This window comes from Pagrus major, chromosome 23 (genome assembly GCF_040436345.1).
Source record: "Pagrus major chromosome 23, Pma_NU_1.0".
NCBI lineage: Eukaryota > Metazoa > Chordata > Actinopteri > Spariformes > Sparidae > Pagrus > Pagrus major.
This window is the reverse complement of record NC_133237.1, coordinates 4,941,287-4,953,107: the sequence shown is the minus strand read 5'-3', so window position 1 is coordinate 4,953,107 and position 11,821 is coordinate 4,941,287.

The following is an 11,821-nucleotide window of genomic DNA, read 5'->3' as shown; positions in this document are numbered from 1 at the left end:
GAACACTAAGAGTTTAGGCCAATGGGTTACGTAACTGTAAATCAGGTTTTTGCTTGTCAGCATGGAAGCCGGGTCAAAAACGTTCTTCAATTGCAGCTAAAAAGCACACTAACATATGTTTCTGGAAACAGGTGAGGTGAGAAATAGGCAATGCAGTAACAGAATCTTGATTCATATTTGATCAGCACTGCATAGTTTGAAGATATGATCTAATTGTTTGTGTCACGCTGGAAGTTGAGGTTAACATCACGCCATATCCATTATGCACCACGTGGCCAGATCTTCTGTTCTCCATAGAAAATGTAAAGGATCTCTACATCTTTCAACTGATCCAGTGTGTCTGTACCTTAAGCTATGCTAGTCTACGGCTGTGTGAGGCTGGTTTATTTGATATCGCCATGTTGGTGTTGTTCCAGGACCATCATTGAAACTGACCAAGCATGCTGTTGTGATGTCATAGCTTTGCGACTCGCATTGGTGGTGTTCCTGGAACATCATAATGAATGTTGCTCATTTCAACTTATGTAACAGCGATGAAAACTGCATCTGGAGCAAGCTGTTCAGGCTGAGTGGGTGGGTAAGTACAGGTCTCGCACTCAGTAGACATATTATTATACTGTTCACTTATTTTCTGTTTCTTTTAAGTTTTCTGTCGTGGTTTGGTTAGGTTTAGGGAAATCAAATATTTGGTTATAGGTTTAGGAAAAGATGGTTTAAGTAAAAATGGCCTCTTACACAATGTAAAACACGTGTTACAAGGGATAACTTCTCCCGTGTGCATGATATTCAGGTCTTTTTTCCTGAATCGCTAAGCAGTGACAATGTGATTGGTCAGTTTCAATGGCGGTCCAGGGGCAACATGAGTCGAGATGTTCCCGTAAGAACACAAACACGGCGAATGCTAGTTTACCATTCTGTTTTGTAATGTCCTGAGTTCCACAAAAAAGAAACAATGGGGTTTAATGATTTTATTTCTAGTCTGTTATTTCACTGTATTCACTGTTTTCAATGTTTTTACTGTTTGTTTTCCCAGTTAGCTAAGTTGCAAATGTGTATATTTGACTTCACCCATAAAGTGAGACTGTGTTACTTTTGCTGTACACCATCCTTACAAGGCTACAAGTCACACTTACAAGATATTTGAAAATGCCAAGTTTGTTAACGTTAGCTCATATTAACGATCATAAACTACTGGTCATCCCAGACTATCTAAGGCTTTTCGCTTGGAGTGTGTACTGAATGGAGTATGTTTTTTATTATTTTTTTAATTTTTTATTACAAAAGTTAACATAGTCCCACTTTAAGACAGACAGTCAAGTTATTTGTCTCGAGGGGCTCTGCCTGCCAAGAAATGTTTGATAAAGCTACAACTCAAAACTAATACCAGTCCTGCATCTTTGTTTCTGGTTCTTCAGGGTTTCTTCACAGTTGTTTTTTATGGAACTTTTCTGATTTAAAGGACCCTCTGGTTTGTTAACGTTAAAATACAGATCAAATTAAAGAAATAAAGAAAAGGAGAAAAGTTAGTTTTATACTGACTAGTGTGTGTGTTTTATAAATTCTGACAGGGTGTAACTAAAGGTCCTGTGTAGCATATAGAGTGCTGTAGGGATGATGTGTTCTTGTAGGCTAACCCGGAAGTTAGCATTGTTCTGATTCCCTTGAAAAGCCTTGATTTTGGATTAGTGCAGAAAATAAGCTCTGTGGCAGCTTTAGAACTTGCTCCTGCAGCACTCTATAGACCGTTAGAGAGCCCAAATGAAACAGTTGATCACAGCACCAACATGGGCTGATAACGAATATGAGCAAGCAGCCATTTTATGGTTCTTATATTCTGAATGGACACTTTACTGTATGAGTCAAATTTTACATTAATATACATGTATGTATATATATATATATATATATGTATATATATATATATATATATATATATATATACATATATATATATATACATATATATACATACATATATATACATACATATATATATATATATGTAAACTAGTTCAGCCAAAATGAAAGTTCCAGAATGAAAGCCATATATTATAAGCAAATGACAACCGGTCATGTGCTGTTTTTGTCTTTTGCGTAATTAATGATTGAATTAATTTCAGTTGTGTCCAGAGAAAGTTGTTTTAATTGGTTTGGAGTCTTTGGTGGAGAATGATGAGCTGTCAGACACAGGGATGCTACAAAACAGGGTTTGATTCATTGCAGGTCTTATGATTGTGAACTTTACAATTTTATTTCCTTTTTATTTTCTGGTGGATTTAATTTTTTTGTTTCGTCCTGACTGTTTGTTTTTTCTGCTCCCCTTTTTGAGACCCTCCTGAACTTCTCATGACCTGCAGTGTAAGTTGTTGACTGGAATTTATTCAACAACGTCTTAAAATACTGAATTAATATTTTGCCAATGATATTTTGGCTGTGGGTCAGGTTGCACTATGTTATTTGAAATAAATCAAACCCAATGATCATTGCCACCCTATTTGATTCTGTTTATTCAACTTACATTCAACAGTGGACAGAAATTGTTTTTGCAATTTTAACAGGTAATATCAAATTCAGGCCTCAGTGTAAAATAACATATTCCTTCTCAGTGTGCCCTACTGCCCTGGAGCCATTTTCTCTTAAGTCATAAATCAGAAGGAGCAGGTCACGTCTTTCACCCCGCAAACATCTGGAAAAGCGAAAAGAGTCGTCAAACATCATCAATGATTTTATAAAATGACCACGTCAATTATAGGTAATTTAGGACACAGCTTGTTAAATAAAGCTTTCACTCCAACGTTGTAATTATGTGTAATTGTCAGTCAAGGGAATATCCCTCTGCCTCCGGCCCTGAAGGCAAAGGCTAGGAAGTAGTGGATTACATCAAACTGGATTACTGGGGGCTTATCCTTTCACAACAAAATTGATCTGTTTAATTAATACTGGAAAAATGCATTCATACATTACTGCATTATGCTGCTTTATGGTAGATTTTTAAAGTTTGATCCTTTTCAATTTATTATGTAACAAATCATGAATGTTTAGTTTAAAGTGTATATTCAGTTACTGTGCTAGAGTAATCCAACAGTCAAGTCACTGTTTTGACTGGTCAGACAGACTGAAAGGACAAAAGAAAATTACCTTCATTATTATGGGAACAGCAGGCCATAATGATTTCATGTTTGTATGAGAGTAAATGTGTCTGTGTGTCTTAAAAGGTGATAAAATCATTCCTTCTTCACAGAGAGAGAAAGATGCATTGTTGCACTGCCACACCATGGTATGATGAGTCTACTGCACTCATGAACACATCCAGTAGTGTAGAGACATATAGCACTGGTGTCATGCTCTACATCATTATATTATCACCTCAGGGTGCTTCATGTTCAGACCTAAAGGTTTGTTGGTAACAAACTAGGATGGATCAAAAAGAAGAAGAAAAGATGGGGCTATTAAAATATAATGACCTGTGTAGGTGCCCCGTATACTAGTTATTTCATGGCTTAACATAATGTTATTTAAACTCTAAGTCTAAGTTCAGGTCTCTTAAGATCCAGACAAAGCAGATGCCACGTGGCTTTTAAAGAGTTTATGTAGCAACAAAAATATAGCTGGATATATGGTTTCACTGGGCATGAAGGGTATGAAAACTTCTGAAAAGCAGTGGAGTAAAAAGTACAATAATTTCTGAAAATGTCACAGAATAGAAATATCTATATACACCTAACATTAATAGCCAGCTGTGACCCTCCATAAACCCTGAGTTTACACCGTTCAACCCTGAGATCCATCCTCTACATTATACATCTGTGTATAACTGATACTTAGTAGTGTTAATCATGTTGCCATGTGACATACAATCGTAACTACAACTATTAGCTTACCATAAGGAAGAAAAATGTCAAATGATATTCCAATTGCACCAGTGGAGTCCATATCAAGCTGATCACTTAGATACACAATCCCTGATGAAATTGTTGGAATACTTCCAAAACAAATTAGGATTTACATTTATTTTACCAAATTCAATCCATTTTATTCAGCATTAATTGATTGCTCAAATGTGAGTGTTTACAGTTTTACGTATGATGCAGCACATTTTATACAGTTTATTCACAAAATCACAAATGAAATGCTAAATAATGTGCAACTCATCCATCACCATTTAGAAACTTATTGTTGAATTTATGTATATTTATTGCATTGTTTATTGTTAAATAAAAAAACATCAATATGTTTATAAATGCTTTTGTTCAAAACTATAACTCTTCCTTTAAGGCATTCATAACTGGTGCCTAAACAGTTAATAAATGCTTGATAACACAGTAAAACATAGTTGTGATTATAGATTAAAATAGTTACACACATATTGTAATAAATGCAACATTTAATAAATGCTTTATAGCAATGTATATGTTATATAGTATATCAATAATATATCATATAATAGCTGTTTTTCATTGTAAACTATTTTTAAGCCCCCATGTTAATTTAGATATTCTTATAAAAGAACAATTCAAGCCGTAATGCAGCATGTGAATCAGTGTATCCACCCGTCTGTTCATCCTTCTGTTTTTAGAAAAGTCAACTGCTGATTTGTTTACCTTCTGTAAGCAGACGTGATGTCAGGAGTGTGTCTTTGGGACATTATTTATCCCACAAAATCACTTTGTTTCTGTTCTGTATATTTAGACTCGGGAGCTGTTCCAAGATGCAGCTTACTGAGCTGTCTGGAGAACTTTACCGTGTAAAAACCTGAAAGATATATATATATATATAAAAGACTGCTGCTGGGATGACTTAGTCTGGTACACTGACTAATTCACTAATAAATACACAGATATGTTGTGTTCACAGTTATTCATTCCACTGTAAAAGAGTAAGAAAAGTGTGCACGTCGTATCTTTGTGATTATTGCATGTTAACTAGATTACTCATCATGAGTGAAAGAAAGATTCACTAATGTGATGATGCTCGCAGTGTTAGTTAAAGATGAATTACAGCAGTTTTATACATTAATGTGTTTAAATCTCCTGACGACATAGACATTTACTTAATGAAGCATATATTAAGTTATGAATGCCTCATAGAAGGGGCTGTCAACAAATACATTCATAAATGTGTTGACGTAGTGCTTATTAATGCTAAAAGTGTAAGTAACAACAACAACACTTCCCTGTTAGCTGGAGAATCAGTCATCTGTACCTGTGGCTTCACTGTCGGGAAGAGATTTGGGCGTAACAGTAAAGCTGCACACCGTTGGCGTTGCATGGGAGACTTTGTTCCTGTTCCTCTTAAATCCAGTGGAGACTGTTGACTGCAGAAATACATGTTGGGGAACCTGAATATTTTTTAATGATATCAGTGGACCACAGAGAAATATCAATGGCATCACTTATTTACATTTGTGGCAAACTCTCATCAACCCTCATTTATAATTTAATACATCTTTTCTCATTTTCTTTTCCTCCGAGGATCAGGCGTCACTTTCAAAAAGCCAGACTGTGGAATTTCTTTTTAGAAGGCCCCGACTTATTTAATCCGCTACTTGGACCAGCATCCTGTTGCCTCTGGCGATGTTCACACTGTAGAGTTTTATAGAATACTGTGCTTCACAGACTTCAGACACGTCGTATTGTCCTAATGAACTGATGGAAGCCTGTCGGGGGTCAGAGGGAACATGGTAACACAACGCTGCCGAAAGAGGAAGACCGCAACGGAAAAAGAGGACCTCACACTCACTCAAACACACGTACATGCGACTGTGAGAAGCATTGAACAGTTTTAGATCGTGGACTGTGGATGTTGTTTCTTATCTCCTCCACCGGTGCAGAGCAAAAAAAGTAGTGTGTTCACAGAGCCAGTTTCGACGGGAGGAAGGCACCAGAAACTCTCTGTCATGTAAGAATTGTAGAGCTCCTTCAGACGGGTTATAAAACATCTAAAATACATCAGAAAATAAATCAATAAACTACTGACGTTCTTAAAATTCAGCCCATCTTCATCAGAAAAATAACCATATAGGTCGACTTTGAAAGCAGCTTATTATAACCCATATTTATGTTTGTTGTTAGATGGTGACCTCTAGTGGCCATAGTAATTATTACAGCAGTAAAGGAGGAAGTCAGATGATGTACCATGAAAAAGGGTGATGGAGTCCACATAGGTAGTAGGATGGGGTGGATGGTTGGGTTAAAATAAAGCAGTACTTTCACAGAGGAGACTGCTGTTCATGTCCTGTGAGAAACCAAAAGTTGACGGAGAGTTGTTTGTACTCGTTAACGTAGATAACTTACGTGACGGACACAACGTAACTGAAGTTACATACTTAAACTGGCAATGCACAACTTCTGTGCCTTTAACTTGGCACAGAAGTCTGTGAATGCTGACTGCGCAGTGTAATGGCGACACCATCTGTGGGTTTCTCAGGGAGAGGCATCGTTCTCCCCGGTCACCATCCCCAGGTAACAGTGGAACAACTGGAATAACTGTGGAAACTCTACACTGCAAAAGATATGTTTCCTCTAACCAGTGGGACTTGGGATGGTTCAAAACCGGCATTCTTTCCACTAGATAAGTACGTAACAAAACCTGCCTACTTGTTAATACAAGCGGATGTTTTACTCTGTCTTTTCATAGCACTGAGATCAGGGTTCCTAGGTCAAATTGAGACTCTTACGGTTGTTTTTTGACCTGGACAGTAACCGGGCCTTTATCAGTAGCCATGTTGCTAACGTCTTCTCTGCGGCAGTGGCAAGGGACACCACAGGGAAACGCTAGGATGGCAGAAGTTTTCTTTTTCCCGCTTTAAGTTAAGTATTAGCCATTTAACCCAAACTATTAGGTTTTTCCTGAACCTAATCACATAGTCTTAGTGTCTGAACCTAATCAAGTGTTGGCCGAAGCATAATCAAACTGCAGCCGTACGACAAAGGTTTGGCAGGCCTGTCAACAGAACACTTTAGGTTCCAAAATGACGATCATGTCTGCAGAACAAAGCAGAGCCCTGTGATGCTCTGGTACTAATTACTCCATGATCTTATACAGGGTCTCTGCAGGATTCACCAAGTTCAATTTAAGACTTTTTAATAGCACATAACGGAAAATGTAATGAAACTCTCACAATAATACTTTAGCCACGATAGCATGAAAGTATGATGTAAAACCAAAAGGGACAATATGGCCTTGAATAATAATAATGAATAATTTTCCGGTGCTGCCAAGCAATAAACAACATTGATTTCTAATTATATTAATAAACAAATATTTATTAAATCAACGCAACTGTTACAGCCCTAGTGTTGTGGGCATGTTTGTGTTGTGTTTTTGTGTTGTGTTTCCACTCAGGTGTCGCCCTCGATCTCCCGCTCCTCATTGCCCGCGTGTGGCGGCCCACACCTGGTCCTACTCGCCACTTAGGCCCAGGTGGTATAAAGTGCTGCTGGTGCCAGTGGGCTGGGCAGCTGTGGTGTGCAGGAGCCAGAGTGGCTCTGGCCAGTGTTTCATTTGTAAATAAACTATTTTCTAGCTAAAGTACTACCTCCTGTTTCTTTCCCCTCCTTTATGCTCGGTTTTATTTTACTATGTTACACCCCTCATCCCCTGGCCTTACGGGGACGTAACATATTTGGGGGCTCGTCCGTCTAGTAAAAGGCGCCTGAGAAACTGTTGGTGGAAGTTGTCCATCTGCGGTAGCTGCCGTGGTGAGTACTGCTTGTCCGGTTTGCCAGTGTCTAGCCGTTGCTACCTTTTGTGAGAAACTGCTCCTCAGGTAAGATAGGTGAGTGTCCAGCTGGGTTGTTTATCAGCCTTTCCTTCGAGCACTCTTTTGTCATTTTGCCTTTTTTGTTTTCGGAGTAATCCTGGGCAGGGATAAAGTTCCCTGTTGGAGGCAGGCGTTTCAGGGCCTCGGCCGCTGATTCAAGTCGCCTCGAGCCCGGCATGCTCCAGAAGATACACAGGTAAAGTTTTAATAGGTAGGATCTGAGGAGTTTGTTCTCGTACGGCCGGACAGTTAATAATTGTGTGTGGCATCGGGCATCAGTATTATCGCGTTCGCTGCTGGTAGATGTGGTTGATTTGTTTTGTTTATCGACCAGCTGTAATTTGTTTGAGAAAATAGTGTGCTACTCTGAACTAGCTGTCGGCTAGGTGTGTGATTTCCCTTTGTCTGCTTTACGTATGGCGACTTCTGTGTTAGGTGACCTGGATATCTGGATGAATGGATCGACTATTTCAAATTGTGCTAAAATCTTGTCCATCACACTGAGACAATGAGTGTCCTAGCTCCTCTAGCTGCAGCAGTGACAGTGTTTGTATGGCATATATGATATTTGTGTGTACAAAACCCACAATGTGTAATTTACATGTATGCACTTTATCTTGCATGCAGCTGCAGTCGTGACAGTGTTTATTTTAGGTTTGCTGATGGTGCTGACTGAAACTCCACTGGCACAACAATCCCACTGTAGGTCTACAGGTGTGTAACATCATGCAGTTGGGTACAGCATCATTTTATGACTCACATGACTGCCTACAGCAAGCAAAAGAAATGAAAAAATAAATCAATAAAATCAAGTCTTTATAGAAACAAACTTCAATGTTTTTAAGAGTTTTCAGGACATGCAGATACCCTGTAATAGCACAGACTTTAATGCGACTTGTTCGAAACAGTTGTAGTTGGAAAAAGTAATTGACTTTTATATATCAAAGATATGAGCTGTTCATAAATAGCGTTTACTATAAGCAGCTGCCCCCCATGCTTTATAATATGGAAACTTCAAAGAATGGAGGTGTGAGGAATACAATTTTCACTCCTCAGCATTTCACACATACAAGTACATACATTACTGTTTATTTTAAAATAAAAAATAAAAACCAAGCTTGTGGAGGATAAATTGAAAATGGAGGGGCAAAAACTCGAGAGCTTGCGTGAGGACAAAAATGTAAAAACTATAAAACTGAAGACTTCACAACTCGCTACTGGGCAGATGACAGCATCCGACCCCCTACAGAGTAGAAAGCAGAGAGAGAGAGAGAGATTCATAGAACGAGACATATTGAGAGAGCGAGAGACGTGGAGAAAAAAACACATTAATTAAAACAAGTCTTAAACAGTAGGGGTCACTTTATATTTGCTTGTTAAACCTGACCCATGCCGCGCCAAAACACATACACGCTTAGTGCAACTGAGATACTGCAGAGCTGTGAGTGTGTGTGTGTGTGTGTGTGTGTGTGTGTGTGTGTGTGTGTGTGTGTGTAAGCGAGAGTGTTCGTATGTGTGTATGTTTGCATGCATATGTGAGGGTTGGAGTAATGCGCTATGCATCGGTCAGACCGATATATTTGGCTGATATTGGTGGGCATGTTGTCCACTGTCAATATTTGTATGTATGATAAGGTAAAAAAAAAAATTATATTTGAAAAAACTGTTTTTTAAAAATAGTTTGAGCCTCGGTCAGATGACAATAATGTTGCTTGACCCTTACAAAACAAAGAAAATAATGTCTATGGCATACACACTGCATCCTGCTGACAAATGTAATTTGTAAAATGTAATCAATGAAGCCCTTTGGACTTTAAAAGAATACTATGGAGCAATGTATCTTTGAATGGGTCCCTACGCATGCAGTTTGACAGCCGGTGTGCACAAAAATAGTGTCGCCCCAAATGAGAGCTATCTTTGTGGCCATGTTCCCTGGTGATAAGATGGTTACCTAATTAGTATGCAGAAGTTCACAATGTGGTTGGTTCTAAATACAGCAGATTCTTATTTCCCTTTCCTGTGACAATCACGGGGATGTTTAAGAATGGCAGAAAAGAAATCAAGGTTTCAGTTAGAAATACTTGGATTTAAACCGCAAACAAATCTCAGTCTGATGTGAGAGTCCTGTATTGATTCATCCACCCTGAGCTATACAGACTTTGTCACTCTTTATATACTATATTCATCCTTTGCTTACTGGTACATACCTACTTATGTGCATAACTTAACTCATGTAATTACATAATTAGCATACTTATTCATTATCTCTTCCTAAATCTAACCAAGTAGTTTTGATGCCTAAGTCTAATCAAACTGTGACTGTTTCACAGCATTCAATATGTAACCTCCTTAACTACGTGCAAATAGCAGTTTGCACTGGTGAACGAGTCCCTCAGTATCGTGTTCTCAGCAACAGAGATATCTCCCAAACCAAGAAAGTAAAGGAGAAGCAATGAACAACATTCATTTCTAATTATATTAATAAACAAGTGTTAATTTAATCAAGGCAACCTTGACCTGGATACCTGGATGAATGGATCAACCATGCACACAGCAACAGAGATACATCCCAAATGCAGAAAGTGAAGAAGAAGCATCAAGAGTTTAACAATACAATAGATTTCAAAAGAATATTTTGGCATTTTGGGGACTATGTTTATTCACTTGCCAAGAGTCGAATGAGAATGACATCACTTTCGTGTGGTAAATATTGAACTACAGCCGAGACAGCTAGCTCAGCTGTGTCCAAAGGTAACAAATATTATTAATTAACACGTTTAATCAGAGTGCCTGGTCACTGTGTTGCCAGATTTACGATAAATCTAGTATTTTAATGAAAATGTTGCCCTGTCTACAGAGAATGACCATCAATAAAGCCAAAATTGCCATAATATACAATAATTTGACCATTGACCATTAACCTACATTAATTCATTTAACATTCACAATTTGTTTATTCATATTCTGTCATGGTCAAAATATGTATTCTACTGACTACGTCAGTCTCCTGCGACGCGACACTCATCCAAAGCTACTTGGAGGGCGAGCTTGAACCTTCTCACTAGGGTGTGATGTGTTCTTGTGGGGTTGAATGCACCAGTGAGCCCGGTTTTTCTATATATGTTCTGTAAAATTACACATTACACATTACACCTATTTGTTCGCATGGTGACAATTTCACCTAAAATCTGATCATTTTAAGCTGCTTCAGATTGTTTCCCAAAAAGTTATGTTTCATATCGGCAGCCATACTGTATCCCTTGGTGGAATTCTGTAAAAGAAGAAAAATACAGGCGTCAGCGTGAGTATCGGCTATTAAAACCAGACATCAGTCGGAGCGCAGTGTGCAGATCATGGCTGTAGGCAGGGAAAGGAAAGTAACGTCAGCTCCAAATCTTTCATGACATTGTTATAAACTTTCCTTCCGCTGCTGAGTTTTCCTCTCCCCTCAGCTCGCAGCAGCTGATGTCATCACCTCGTCTCACCCTCTTCAGCCTGCCTGTGAGTGCCAAAGAGCAGAACTGTCACCTCAGTTCACCTTCCAAACACTCCGTATAACTTTTCCTGGATAGATAAATGATCAGGCGTTCATTTTCTCCATGTATCGAGGCAAACAATCACGAAACACTTTGGAAAGGTCATAAGATTCACTTAAAGGTGCTATTTGGGATTGTAGGACGGGTCGGCCGCCATCCCAGAGTGTCCATTTTTGAGGAGTTGGAAAAACCCAGAGCATCATTATTTAACGAGTTGGGAATGAGACACAAAATATTTCTTTTTATAAATAGCACCTTTAATTCATGACTATGAAAAAGCTAGATGCACAAATTCGCCTGGCGTGTTTGTTTGGATGTATATTGCTGTTAGTTCGATGGATATATGGTGCTGTTCCTTTGTTAAAACCACAATCTGTTATCTAGACACCCACAATGACTTTGGTGGAAAACGTTTTTCCTGTGGAGTACCGGTCACAGGTTGCTACAAGTCGCTGTTGGCTCTCTCTGTCTGTCTGCCCGTGATGTTTAGATACATTCCTCTCTGACACCTGGAAGCTGAGGG